The sequence below is a fragment of the Lygodium microphyllum genome, chromosome 23 (genome assembly GCF_053477565.2).
Source record: "Lygodium microphyllum isolate KBCC chromosome 23, Lygodium_microphyllum_v1.1.10, whole genome shotgun sequence".
Lineage (NCBI taxonomy): Eukaryota > Viridiplantae > Streptophyta > Polypodiopsida > Schizaeales > Lygodiaceae > Lygodium > Lygodium microphyllum.
This window is the reverse complement of record NC_141157.1, coordinates 10,157,421-10,173,378: the sequence shown is the minus strand read 5'-3', so window position 1 is coordinate 10,173,378 and position 15,958 is coordinate 10,157,421.

Genomic DNA, 15,958 nt, shown 5'->3' with positions numbered 1-15,958 from the left:
CCACAAAATGCAAAGGCTTAGAAATAGTTTTTGTTATAAAGGTGTTTCACCTTTATCTTATTAGTATGCCTTTCACTTTCTTTGTGGACGATCAAGCATTGCTTTATCTTGTTAACAAGCCTTGTGCTACTAGACATGTCACTTGTTGGATTCTCTTGTTATTAGAATTCAATTTTTCTATTTTTGTGCATAAGAGAAAACAATACTTCATTCTAGATCAGTTATAACAAGTGACCAATGGCAAATAGGCCATGGAAATTAATGATTAACATCTAATGCTCACTTGTTCTCCATTCATTATAAAGCTGAGCTCTTCAAGGCTAACTTGATAGCTCAATGGGTAGATAATATAGTCCATATCCTTGAGAAATGTCAACTAGAATGACTAATTGAGAAAGCACAACTCACATACCTCTTAGTTAAAAGCTGACCATACTAATTGATCATTAGTCAATCGAATCATCTAGGGTAGGATGGTCTTCTTAGGAGATACCACTATGAACATGAGATAGAGGATGTGTTACAAGAGGTGCATGGTGGCATTGTTAGATGACACTTCAGTGCAACTACCGCAATAGAAAAGTGCTTCAATCACAGTTATGGTAGCCCATGCTATTTAAAGATGCTACCCAATTTGTCAAGCATTGTGATGAGTTCCAATGGATAAAGTTGTCTATTAGAACGGTAAATCATATTAGCGATTGCCTACCAACCCTTTGAGAAGTGAGACATAGACTTCATGGGCACCTATCAATTCAGTTTCTCAATACTCACAGGCTTCATACATTATCATAGCCATGGACTACATGGCTAAATGGGCAGAGGCTAGGGCTACTCAAAAAAATGACACAAGAAACAATGCTTGATTTCTTTAGGAGAAATTCATTTCATGATTTGGATGTATCATCGAGATCATCAATGATCAAGGGACCCAATTCATTAACGAAGTGATTCAACACCTCTTGTTCACATTCTTGGTCATCCATAGAAAGTCTAGCCCATACTATCCTTAGCAAATGACTAGATGGCAAGTAGAGACTACAAATAAAATTCCTATTAGCATCTTCAAAAAAACTATCTTAGTATCACACTCAAATTGGGATCACAAAATCATGGTAGCTCTTTGGATCTATCCCACAGCTTATAAGATTGCTACATGCCAAAATCCATTCTAACTTACATGGCACTGATGCCATCATGCTAGTCAAATTTTTTATTCCTAGTCTTCACAACAGTATCCAAGAATGGTAGGAAGGCACTAATGGATGGCAATATCACCTTGAAGAGCTAGAACATTTAACAAAAATTCAATTACTAGCTAACGATGCCCTATTTGCAAAAAAAGCTCGACATAAGGAGTTTGACAAGCATGTCAAACAACAATCCTTCAATTATAAGAATCATGTTTTACCATATTTAATTAAAGACCATAAGCAAAAAGTAAAATTAAGAGGTCTCAGACTATTTTACGTTCGTGTCATAAGTAAGATAAGGAATGTTGAGCTAGAAACTTTAAATGGCCAACCCATTGGACATGTTGGGATAAATGCACAACAGTTGGGGACATTTAAAAAACTTCTATTCTTTTAGAAGCTATAGCTCATTTTGGCAATAATCTCTCACCTTGTCACTCAACACTCCGCTCTCACTAACCATATATCTTTCTCTCGAAAGTAAGAAAGCAAGAATACAAGACTAGCTTCGAGGTGTAGTGAGCTCACCAACTTACCTTCCTGCATTGTATTTTAAAAGATTGAAGGCTTGAAGATGATTCTATGACCCAAGAAAGACCATCCAATGCCATCACTTCTTTGTATTTGCCACCAAGCACATTAATGATGATAGAAGTTAATAAAGAATAAAAGGAAGAGAAAGAAGACAACGACAAGCTTCATCTTTCCTTAGTTCCTCACTCACAATACACCTCTCAATCACACTCTCTCAATTACTCTCAATACTAAAAAAATGATAATAAAATAGAAGAAGAGAATAGAAAGCTTCAATAGTCACACTGATTTTGTAACATGGATGCACCAAATGGGTCAATATAACCGAGACCTTCCACCCTTATATAGACACAAATTATTGTTAGGGTTAGGTAATTTCTCCTAGGTGGCACACTGTTTTAGGGTTAGGGTTTGTGACCCCTTTTCCATTTTAGAGTTTGTGCTCCACTTTGTGTTTTAGGGTTGTCTACTTGTAAATTAGGGTTTGTATCCCTTTTGCATTTTAGGGTGTTCACCATTATTAATTAGGGTTTGCACCCTCTTTTGGGCATTCTATCCACTTTGTGGGATCTAGGCTGATTATTCCTTGAAGCATCCTTGTGCCTTAGCCTAAGTAGACCTAGCCTATACTATTCTAGTAACAAATCCATGTACAAGCAATCCACATTAACAATCGTATGTGTGGCAAATACAACTGCAGGTGATGATACAATGTGCATGGGAGTGAGCTTGGCTCTCACAAAATAATACATCCATGATAATCATGTATCCTTGAAGTATAATAACTAATACAAGTACCCAAAAATAAGTATTGAAGCAAAAATAATGTTCTGCCATCAAATAAATCCAACACTTGTGATTTGACTTTGTTTTATCTTCTTTGACTTTAGCATTCACAGAATACGTTAACATTATCCTCCTCTGAGAAGAGTGGTAGTCCCATGGCACTTACATCAAAGATAGATGTGGAATGCTAGGAACAATCAATAAAGTAGCTCTAAAGAAGGAATGGTCTTGATGGAGAAGTAATATTACTAGAAAGAGCACTGGATGATGATATTATATTCCTATTGCAAGCAATATGGGTAATGTTATTGGTACTATGGTAGATGGAAATGAGAACAATATGGTTGGGAACATAGCTTCAAAATTTAGTGTTGGTGAAGAGATACTTGATAGATGGTTCTTCAAATGGAATGGTCACCAAAAAGGTTGAGAATATTGCAAGACATGGAGGATTCAACATGGATGGAGAAGGGAGTGCTCATGATCTCCATGAATAATTATACATGCAAAGTTAAACCTCGCATGCAATCACTTCCTAGGGGAAAGTGCTAGTCTTGACTTTGTGTGTAGGACATAGAATATTGTTGGTTTGGAAGATGGGTCAAACTCCAAGAAAGCCTAAAATATTGTCCCACACATGAAGACCCAAAATTGTGAATAGGTTATAGTGCAAATATTATGTAAGTAGATGTGTATGCATAGGCTAATACATAGTTAGAAGACTGCACCATCGGTTCTTCTATGGAGGATAATAGCTGATGAAGTAAGGAATCCTAAACTTGATGAAGATAGGAAGAATTGTTATGGAAAAGGGAAAAAAGATTTAGTATTGAAGATGTGGGATGGACACCATTGATGAGATGGACAAAAGGTGGAGTCCAATCCAATAAGCTCGTGAAGCATATGATTCTCCCTGAATCGAACATAGGTAGTAATTGATGGAATCGGTCCCTATTTTCTTGAAGTACCTTGTCCTTCATGCTTTGAAGTTGATTGTTTGTTAATGGGATGTATGAAGTGGAAAGGAAAAAAGTGCAAGTGACTTGGCATGGGTGACATGTCTAACCGAGGTGAGCCGAGCCTCTCTAGGTATGTCTTGACCTTGATGTGCCCTAAGTAAATGTCAATGAAAATAAAAAAAGGCATAGGGGATAAGAGATATGGAGCCAACCAATTAGGACCAAAGGATGTATCCAACTTGAGAACCCCTAGATGTAGTGGAGTGCATGTGAGTGGAGCAGACCGACTAGGATCACCTGATGCATCCAACTTGAGGACGCCTATGTGTGATGCAGTGTATGTGAGTGAATATATATTTTTCTTTACTTTAATTTACCTTTTTTTTCTCTCTTATTTTTCTTCTCTTTTTTGTGTGTCTCTTTATGCTTTTTTTCCCCGTTTCTTTTCTTTTCTTTTCACTACTCTTTTTCCTTGTTGTGAATAATAATGTTTCCATACAACTAGGCATGTAGCCTTATAAAGATAAAGGGAAGTAGGAAAAATCTAAAGGTAGACACTGTATATAATAAACCTCACTCACAAGAATGGAGTTGTGAACCAAAGTGTACACATGGAAATGGAAGATTAAGCCTTGAATTTTGAAGCACATTGCCTTATTGTTGATGCAGTGATTACTAAATAAGAACCTACCTAAGAGGATGAAGACTTGTGTCCTTGCGGATGAAACAAGTTGCAACTACTCCTTAAGAAATAGATAGCCACTATATGTTATAATCAAGGTAATATGTTATTTGATGAAGAAATTAGATGGCATTGTTGATGACACTTAGATGTCTTTGTCTTTAGTTAGAGGCACTCATATGATTTTGTTGGGTTGAGTTTATAAGAGCTTTGAATCTTCAAAGAATGCTTTTATTGTCAGTGATGTTGTCTTCATCTGATGTAGCTTGAATCTGTAGAGCTTGTCTATTTTCCATGATATTGTCAAGGTTTGAATGTGCAGTGCTTTGCTTTGTCACCTATTGTTTTCTTGCATTCACTTGATGAAGTTGTGAGAATACCATGTAGTATATTTAAAGTCAAAAGATAAAAAGAATTACAAACAATTTTTTTGCATTGCACCATTATACCTTGAGCAAAAGTTGTGATCTCATACCTTTGATCTTGCCATCACATAAGATGTAGCATTATTTCAAATATTCAACATCATTTAAGAAAAAGAAATTTAGTTAGTTGTGTTCATTTCAAGGTTGATATCAAAGTACCTACTTCCATTATGCTATGCAAGCATGCGGCCAACATTTTCTTGGTCATGGAAATGGAACCAATCTATTTTACTCTATTACCTCAACATTGAGAACCATTGGATATACCCTTGTTATTTCATAGGCTTGATGTGGCCTGCAACTATCTCTTACTTAGTCTACTTACACATGTAAGCGCAATGAACTAACCTACCAAACAATAGATTGATTTGAGGCAAATGTATCAATCACACTTACCAATAATTGCACACTTACCAATGAAGAAAAGGAGATAGCTTCATGTTTCCATATTTCTTACTCTCTCACACTCTTCTTTACACACTCATGCTCACACATTCAACTCAGCAACAAGAAGATGGGATGGAGAAGAAGAGAAGAGGACACAAAGAGCTTCATTAATACCATGTCTATCACTCCACATATTCTCTCACCAGAGATCATGATTACGATTTTGTGATTATGGTATAATAACATGTTATTAATATTGAAGATTTACATTAATAACTTTAATATTTGTGTTAATCAATTGAAACTGCTTATGTAGGTAATCCCTCTAGGCTTTATGCATTTCCCGGTGGGCATGCTAGGGCATTGCCATTTCTTGGTGATCTCATTGAGAAACGACAAAAGTCTAGTAGACATTGTGTAAGTAAGCAGGCCACCAAATTTGCAACTTCTTTTTGTTGGGTGAATCTCTTGGGGTTTTCATCTTGGTTGGGTAAAGAACTCTCCTAAGGGGCAAAAGCTTGGGAGTACCTTATGTATTGAGTGGATGGTTCTCAAATTTTTTTAACTATGAGCTAGATTCCATTATTGCCATAGAGATACTTAAAAACATTTAGTCAAATCGTAGGTAACCAAGATCGAGTTACTTGTTCTAATTTGGGCAAAAGGTAGTCCTTGATTGTTTGCTATTTCTTTGGTACAAGTTTTTCAAGTGAACATGGGGTTCAATGTTTTATTACTTGGGTAATTGGTTCTATTATGGATCATACTTATCCTAGAGATAAATCATTGGGGGTAGAAGAATGAGTGCATTGCATAGTTGTCAAACTAGCACCTTGAACTTAAGCAATGCTAGTTCATGTATAACACATGGCTGTATCGCTTAATTAAACTAGATTGTCCTACATTGGACAATTTCAATTCATGATTGTTTAATTTTTTTAAATGTCCTGATTGAACTATGTCATTCTTCATCAAGCAAGATTAGCTCATGATTGTTCGATCAATGTTAGATTTGACTAAGATATTGTTTTGTATAGAAAAAGACCACATAATAAAAATTTAAAGAGACATGTGATTGTGAATTGCCTTTATAATTGTCCAAGTAGATAAATTTTTTATTTGATTTAGATTTGTCTTGGTTGGCATTTGTTTGACATTGGTCTATAGTGGCATGCTTTGTGACAATAATTATACCTATGGTCTATACTTGACCCTTTAGTATATACTTTGATGCATATGTTAGAAACGCATGCTCCTTACATTGTATGTGTTTGATTTTCACTTAGAGCTTTAGTTGGCTATTCATTTGCATAATTTGGAGCTCTTGGATGCTTATTTGGGTTGTCAGAGATTTGGCATTGACTATTACATAATGTACTAGATGTTATCGGTGATGCTTGACCGACCGCTTGCTCTGGATGCTTCATTGATATACGGTCTTGGCTCCATGATGTCTTATGTATTCACATGCTATCTTTGAGCTTGGTTGCTTAATTGACATCGATCTTTCTGCCAATGGTGGGAGATTCATGCTATCTTTGGATATTGGAGAGCTTGTGGTTTATTTAGGTGAGATTCTTGAGTAGATGAGACTGGGATCTCTTACATGTCTATACTCTTAATAGATACTTGTCTGCATTGGATGCTTTTGGGCTGATTTGATCTGTTGTTTTCTTTGAGTATACACCAACCTTTGTCAGGTATTTGGGTGTTTGGCTCATGGTTTTTGGATGCTACAGTGTTTGTTACATGCCCGCTTCATGTAAGATCTAACTTGGTAGTCATACTTGACATTGGATCATTATTAGCTCATTGTTTGCTCACTTTTTCTCACTGCTATGATTTATTACAACAAGCTATTTTATGCAAACTGTGATGTATTTATTGAGCTTAATCATGTCATTTTGATGTACTTTTGGTACTATTTGGTGGACAACTGGTCAATTTAGCAGTTTCTCTTATTTTTAGCTTGTTTTGGTAGTGGGTTTGGCATGTTTACTGCTAATTATAGTAGGTTTTTTTCTGCATAGTCTGCCTTTGTTTGACTCATTATGGCTAGTCATCTCAAAGATATGTCTTTGTTTAACATTGCCAAGTTGGATGGCACCAACTATGGCTACTTGAAGTCTCAAATATGGCAAGTTTTGGTGCAAAAATTACAGATTAAGCCACTAAAAAACAAAGGTATTAAACCCAAGAATATGGATGATGATGACTGGGCTAATTTAGATGCAATATGCAAGTCCACTATCATTTTATTACTCTTTGAAGAGATCCACAATAATGTTGTTGAAGATGAAGATCAGAGTACATGGAATCTATGGGAAAATATTCACAAACTTTATGCAAAGCAAAGCCTTGCTTTACAGATGTATTGGCTTAAACAGTTGATGGATCTTCGCATGAAGGAGGGGACCCCATTGTCTGCTTACTTTAGCCAGTTTCATTCTATCATGAAGAATCTGCTTCAATAGGGCATTGAGTTTTAGGATAATTTGCATCCTTTGTTTCTGCTTGGCACTTTACCCGAGTCTTGGGATGTATTTTGCATTGTGATTTGTACCAATAAACTTGATGGGTTATAATTGAAAGATGTAGAGAGTGCTCTTTTGACTAAAGAAATTAACAGGAAAAACAATGATGCTTCTCACAATTCACATGCTTTATCTATTAGAGGTGGCAGAAGTGGCAAGAAAGATAATGATCGGTATGGAAGGACTCTCAGAAGTCCCAGTCTAAGTCACGTGGATGTAGCAAGACCGGTGGACATAAGTCTGATCTTACATGCCATTATTCTAGGAAAGCAGAACACATACGGCCATAGTGCCATAACATGCACGATGACAAGCACAAAGAAAAGGGAAAAGAAAAAGTGTATGATAAATCCAACAATCGTAATATTATACCTACAAAGTCCAGCATAAAGATTGAGGAGATAAATGTCATGCAGCTTGAGGAGTTTGATGGTGATTACATTTTAGCAGCCTCTTCATGTGATGCCTCTCAATCGGCCGAGGCTCAGTCTATACATGCATAGTGTTGGCTCTTGGATTCAAGTGCATATTTTCATGTGACCCCCTACCATGAGTGATTTCATACCTATGATGATGTATCTGGTACTGTGTGCTTAGGTGATGATCAGTCTCTTGCTATTGTTGGCATTGGTGATATCACTCTACAATTTCCCTCTGGCAGCAATTTTGTTCTCCATAATGTACGTCATGTGGATACACTAAATAAAAGCCTTATGTCGACTGGGTAGCTTGATAATGTAGGTTATCATATATACTTTGGTGATTCTTCATGGAAGATAACTCGTGGCAAGCTTGTTCTTGCAAGAGGTGCCAAGTCTAGCAACCTCTACACCTTGGTTGTATCTAGTACTATTGACCATGTTTTGTTAGTGGGTTCTATCCCACATGTATCTCTTTGGCATGCTCATCTTGGGATATGTCGCTTAAGGGAATGAAAATGCTTAGTGCTTTGCAGTATTTTTCGCCTTTTGACTACTCGCATTTTGAGTCGTGTGATCATTATTTATATGGCAGACAGACTAGGAATTCACATAAAAAGTCTATCATTCCCATGCATAGGTGTCACGCCTTTGGCTCTTGTGCATTCAAATGTATATGGACCCATGCCCTGTTACATTTATTACCAATTAATCATGTAAGGTTTGGGCTTATCCCATAAAGTAGAAATTTGATATCTTTGTCCATCTTTCAGCATTGGCTTGCTCTTGTCAAGAATCAATATGGGCATGGCTGAAATGTCTAAGGATTGATAATGGGGGTGAGTATGTCTCACTTGCCTTTGAGAAATTTTGTGACAAGCGGGGTATTAAGTGTCAGTTGATGGCCCCTTACACCCCTCCCTAGAATGGTATGGTTGGGCATATAAAAAGGACTATTAGATGTGAGGCCTTCTACCATGTGCTCAAGGATAAATGCAATAAGCTGGATCCTAAAAGTGTGGAATGCATTTTTCTTGGCTATGGAGATGTAGGTGAGATGGGATATCATCTTTGGGATTTGCAAGCATGAAAAGTAATCTGCAGCCATGATGTTGTGTTCCATGAGGACAAAATCCACATGTCGCTTGAGAAAGTTGTTGAGTACGTAGGGTTATCTTTCAGGGGGAGTCCCCCTACTCCTGTACAACCAACTAGACAACCTATTCTAGTAGCCGATGCTCATGGCCAGGATGTTAGACAAGATGCTAGAAATGATATTGGATAGTTAGCACAACCTGGATTGAGGCATTCTACTAGAGATAGATGACCTCCTGACCATTATGAACCCTCCATACATTATGTCTTGGTTATAGATGCGGGAGAGCCTCTCACCTATGATGATTCTATGCGCAGGGGTGACAGTCACTCTTGGGAGAGAGCTATGTAGTCTGAGATTGACTCATTCCATAAGAATCATACGTGGGATTTGGTTTCCTTGCCTAGTGGCAAGCAAGATTTTCCTTGCAAGTGGGTGTACAAGTTGAAAAGTACCCCTAGAAACCCCATGCCGGCGGCATACAAGGCCATATTGGTAGCAAAGGGTTTTAAGTAGGAGCATGGTGTTGACTTTGATGATGTCTTCTCTTCTATTATTAAGATGACCACCCTATGCTTAGTCTTGGCTTTGGCTACACAGCTTGACTCTTGAACTTGTATCAGATGGATATCAAGATGACTTTCTTACATGGGAACTACATGATGAGATATACATGGAGCAGCCTAAGGGCTTTTAGAGCCTAGTAGTGTGTAGATTGAGGAAGAGTTTTTATGGCTTGAAGTAGGCACCTAGGGAATGGTACCACAAATTTGATGTATTCATGCAGTCACACAGCTACATTGGTAGTGCTATGGATATGTGCTTGTACACAAAGAAAGCATGTGATGGTTCATTACTGATTTTGGTACTCTATGTGGATGACATGCTTTTAGTATGGAAAGCTCATGATGAGCTAGATGCTCTTAAGGCTCAGCTCAAGAAGAGCTTTGAGATGAAAGATCTAGGATAGGCCTCTCATATACTTGGTGTGCATATTATGTGTAACGGGTCTCAAGGTCTACTCTATCTATCATAGAAGGGGTATATCCATAAAGTCCTTGAGCATTTTCATATGCAATGAATCCATTGCCTTCTATGTGAAGGTATCACAGGCCAATTGTCTTCAGATATATGAGTAGAGAGCCGAGATGGCCAAGATTCCCTATGCATCAACAGTGGGTAGTCTTATATATGCCATGATAACCACCCGTCCAGATATTACATTTGTAGTTGGTGCTGTGGTATGTTATATGGCTACACCTAGTAAGAGGCATTGGGATACCATGAAGGGTATCATGAGGTACCAGAAGAGCATTACTGATATGTGCATATGTTATGGTAGCTAGGATATAGAAGTCATGGGATACACTAACTCTGACTATACAGGACATGCATATAGTAGAAAGTCCACTTCTAGCAATGTGTTCACTTTTTCTAGAGGTGTTGTTTCATGGATGTCTAGGGTGCAGAAATGCACTGCCCTTTCTCCTACAAAGAGGCTGAGTATGTTGCAGCCACAGAGGCTTGCAAGGAATCCATTTGGTTGGGTTGTTTAATTGCTGACCTTGGTATTGTAGATGCCATCCCTACACTATATTCAGATTCTATGATGAGTGCTATCCAGCTAGCAAGAATCTGGTCTTCCATGATCACTTCATTCGTGAGGTCATTGAGGATAGGTATGTTGACCTTGTCAAGAACTTAGCTCACCAAAATCCTGCAGACTTGCTCATGAAAAGCCTCTCTACAGAGCACTTTGTCTTTTTTAGGAGGTTGATGGGTGTTGGATGAGATGACATATTTCCTCATAATGTTGTATCTATGTATATCTTGTACTATCTTTTCTTTTTTTCTTTTCACTCCTCACTGAGACAGATTCGCCTTTAAGTGAGAGGTTGTTGGGGGGGGGGGGTGTAAAGGCATCTTTGCCTAGCACACTGGAGGCACCGGGCACCCATCATTGTTACTTTATTCTTTATTCTTTCGGTGACATTTGAATAAAGGGAAGGCTAGTCACACATTGTGACTGTTGGAGTTCCCACATTGCATGTGTCTCTCTCTTGCTCTTGCTCTTTTCACCATAGCTCTTGCTCCCACTCAGGCTTCCACTTTAGGACTCACCTCCCTTCATTTAATGTAATGGATTGTGGTACAAAAACATTAGGAAGGAAATAAGGCATAGACTAAGTGATTCATTGAATTAGAAGGAGTATGATGAAAATATAACTTTTAACCACCCATGCAATTATTGTAGAGAAAGCCCATAACAAGACTTGGTTTGACAAACACATGCAATAGAGATCATTTGATCAAGGAGATTTAGTTCTTCTCTACTTGCTCAAGGAACACAAGTAGAAATTTAGATTTAGAGGATTGGAAACCCTACAATGTTTGTGTTATTGATCTACTTGAAACCCTTGATGAGTAAGGAATCTACCACTTTAATGATAGCCACATCAAGAAATATTACACCTTGAACATCCTTCACATGGAAAACCTATAGAACCCACCAATAGTATAGGTAAACAACATAGAAAAGTAAGTCCCTTGCAATAAGACCATGAAACATCCGTGCAATAGTATTTTCAAGCATGAGTAATTGAAATTAGTAACTTGGATGATGAAGAAGAGATGTCTATTCATGCCTTTAACTCATTGCTTATTTGAAGGCATTCCTAGTCAATGCTCTCATTGACCAAGGCTTAAACTTCAATACATTGCCATACAAATTTTTGGATCATGCAAGTTAGCCCTCATTGGTATCATTTAATACAAAATTGAATCTATATAGAGACTTACCTTATTCAATATTGGGAAACTAATGGTGACTATTGAAATGCTTTTTTATGTTCTTCCCAACTAACAAGATGTAGGATGAGAAATCCTACTAGAACGCCATTGCAAATACAAAACATAGTGCCAAATTGACTATGTTGATTAAAGTATGTAGCTTAACCTCTTTGAGGCTTGAATAATCTTCACCTTCAATAACAAAGAATTGGTTGAGAGGTGATCTCAATGACTAAATTCACCCAATCTATGGAGGGAAAAGAAAATCTAATGCAACAACTTGTATTGGTGATAGAAAACTCTTGTGTAATATACCCATAACCTAATAAGCATAAGGTAAGGTTTGGCACTCAATTAGATGTCTATCTTGAGAAGTGTTATCCAAAATATTTAAGATTATAGACATTGCTAGTCAAGTGACTCTCAATTCTACCTCATAGCAAAACGTCCAACATCAACCCACAAGGATTGACTTGAGGAAAGTTCGTGACCTAATAGTCTATTACAATAATCTAGTGCCCAACCATGATGATCACATTATAATCAGTTGTGATGCTAAGAGTGGACTGGTCAATGTACTTGGTTGAAAGTGAATGAGAGATGAGGGGGAGTGGAACATGACCCCTCTTCATATAATGGAAAATCTTAGCTCTAACCCCCTAAAATGGTGCTTAGTCAGGACGTAAGACATGAACCCTAGGCAATCAGCATTTGGCCCTATTCCTATTCCATCCTTTTCAAAAGCACCTAACTAATTAGTTCCCTCTATCCATTGAGCATTCCATTGAGGAATCACTCACTTGCTTTTCACACATGCACTAGAGTATGATTAATTATCTAATTATGTCCTACTAATACACTATGGAAACATAGAAAAATAGTTTCATTAATTATCATGTTACACTGTTCATTTCACACCTTTAATCACAATACAAAATTAGTGAAAAGAGTATTTTTTAAATAAGAGTTACAATAATATTTATGAACCAGTCTCTAACTCAGACTACTGGGATACTTCAGCCCCATCTCATAGTCCTCCTTCCTTTGATATCCCACCATTGGATATCCCATCATTGGATATCCCAACCCTAACCCATGTCAATCACACCCTTGACCCCTCTCTTCCAGTGTGAGTCCCTCTGTTGCCCATCATCATGCATTGTCCCCCTTGAGGATTTTTTTTCCTAGCAAAGGACTAGTTATGAGTATTAAATGACCAGAGTCCGGTTGGTTCTCATACTACCATAATAGCCAAACCTTCCTCGCATGTTTGAGCTTTCATCTAGGTGGCACTTTATACTTTAGAAAAATATGAAATTGGTTGCCATGATGGTAAGACTCATGGGAGAGTAGGAGCTATTGATCAAAATACATAACTAGCCATATCTAGGTTCAAAAAATTCAAGCAATCATATTCCTAAACTAGCCTTAACAAGGCTAAATTTTTTTTATCAAAAGAACAATTTAACATTGATTAGTGAGCATCTCAATCACAATGGTAAAACATCATTGTCTAATAATAGTGCAATCATACACATGCAAGGTTGGTATCTTTGACCCAACACCATTGTGTAATCCCTAACCAAAATGTGGTGTTTTAATATGTGTTTTATTCAAGCATTATGCACGACCATTATGTGACTCATATATTTTATTAATATGACTCCCATGTAGGCACAAGAAGTGGCTCACAAAAATATCATATTTTCTAATGTTCATTTATTTTCCTATCGTATGCATCCTTTATCATGACCCTCCAACTCTATGTGCCAAGAAGTAACCTTTATGACTTATTTATTCTTTCTACTTCACATTTATCATTCTTTGAGATATGGGTGCAACTCTTAGGTTTCACTCTAATGTTACCATATTTGTTATTTCAATTCATGTTCCTATTTCTTTTTCATTTTGCTATGTGTCTCCTTCTACACTTTTCTTATCTTCTTCAAGTAGTCATTTACTATTGTCATGTTGAGGACTTTATGAGATCATTCTTACCTCTTTAGTAACTAATGGAACCCCTCTCATTTAGTCAAGAAAAATCATGTTAAAAGATACTTATTAAAAACCTAGGGGTGATGTGTTGAGAGTGGAAAAAGACCGAATTTTTGACTGCTTTTTGTTGTTTTTGAGGTCTGAATGATTGATTTTTGATGGATTTAGAGTGATATATGGTTGTTAATGGAAGTGTTTGAGAGTGTTTTGGAAGTTCATAATGATTCTCAATGGAGGTATATAGGTTCTGTGATGTTCTGATTGGTTCTATATAGCTTCTGTTTTGTTCAGATTTTCTTCTGTATGAAGCATGGATTGATGATTGATGAAGATTGAGATCTTTTGGAAGCTTATTGAATAGTTTTTTGTAGTTTGGAATGGTTTGAGTATGAGTTATGAGGTTTTGATGACCTTCTGTAACCCTCTGTAGACCTTCTGTAGAGCCTCTGTCCTTTTGTAACTATTCTGTAGCTGCTCTAGTACTGTACTGTATTGTTCTGTAGATCTTCTGTAAGTGTTCCGTAGAATGTATGTGTGACTTTGGGAAAATTTTCTAACTTTTGGAAAGGATGAATCTAAGTTCAAAAGAGCTAAAACAAATGGAAGAAGCAGCTGCTAAAGACTGAAGAGAAGACTGAGTGACAGTGAAAGTAGTGAGCTGTGAAAAGACACTGTAGTGGCTCTAGTGACTCTTCATATCAGATATACCTCTTGGGAGGTGCATCCACGACCTAAGAGGGATTATTAAGAGTTATTATGAGAGTATTGTAGTGAGGATATGATGTACTATTGATATAGAGAGAGGGAGATAGCCCAAAGATAGTCAATTCTATCAAAACAATGTAACTGTATATGAGAGATTGAGAGCGAGAACTATGAAGACATTGAAGATGAATATTATGTGATTGATTTCCATTCAAAGATGGTGTATTCTTTTGTGTTCTTTGTTCTATTGATGGATTTTATGAAGATGTTGAAGATTATGGTTGATTCTATCAAATCCCTGGGAGATATCTACTATGATGCTGCGTGAGGATTTGTTGTTTCCTTTGTTTTGATGATCAAAAGAATGAAATAAAAGCTTGTTAATGTTACAAGATAGATTTTCTTGCAATAGAATCCCCTTTTCCTTGGTGTTTCTCTTGGAGCTCCATGATGCCAACTGGATCTAGCCATACACTCTAACCATGTATATTATCCATTCCTAATTAAAGAAATATTTATATGTTGATTATTTTAAAAATTTTATACATATGCAAGTCAATACTTGATATTCATATAGCCAATACTTTAAAAACCTAGGGATGATGCCAAGTGCATCTAGCCCTACACTCTAACACGCATATTATCCATTCCTAATTAAAGCAATAATCATATATAGTTTATTTTTAAAAAATTATACATACATATGCAAGCCGATATTTGATATTCATGTAGTCGATGATAGTCTTTGTTACCCTCACGCTTCTTCACCAACACCATGATGACTTGGGAATGAGAGGTAGAAAGCCATAAGAAGGGGTTGTTGAAGATCGCATGTATATTCATCTCAATCTTGTTCACTTGACCATTGTATTCATCTTTCTTCTCTTATACACTCTCACTCCATATTCTCATATATGTGTGTGTGTGTGTGTATATATATATATATAATTTACATGCCACTCTTACTTGGGCTCATGGTTTCTCTCTTCATTTCATGCTCTCTTCTTCTCCCTTGGTATTTATAGGAGTGGGAGAGGGGCAAAGAGATGCTGGCTTATCTCATTGAATTTGAGGTGTCAAAAGGTGGCATAGTGAGAGGGATATTTTTTTAGATATTATGGGCAAGGGCATGTACGTCATCTCCATATAGAATTTTAGTTTGAATTAGACTCTTTTTTCTTAATCTAGAGTTTTAGTTTAAATTGGACTCTTATTTTTTGAATGAAGAGTCTCGTAGGCATCAAATTGTTGATCATCAATAAGTATAATCATCTAAGACACATCCAACTAAGTATGCATCTCAGTTAGTTCACTACATGTATACCCTCTATATCACGTACATTCAAGGCCTATTTATAAATATCCTTATTTGTAAATTTTTCCTTAATAAAACATAACCCTTTTTCTATTCAATCTGTAAGTAACCCCTTTATATAGGACCCTTTTGTATGTA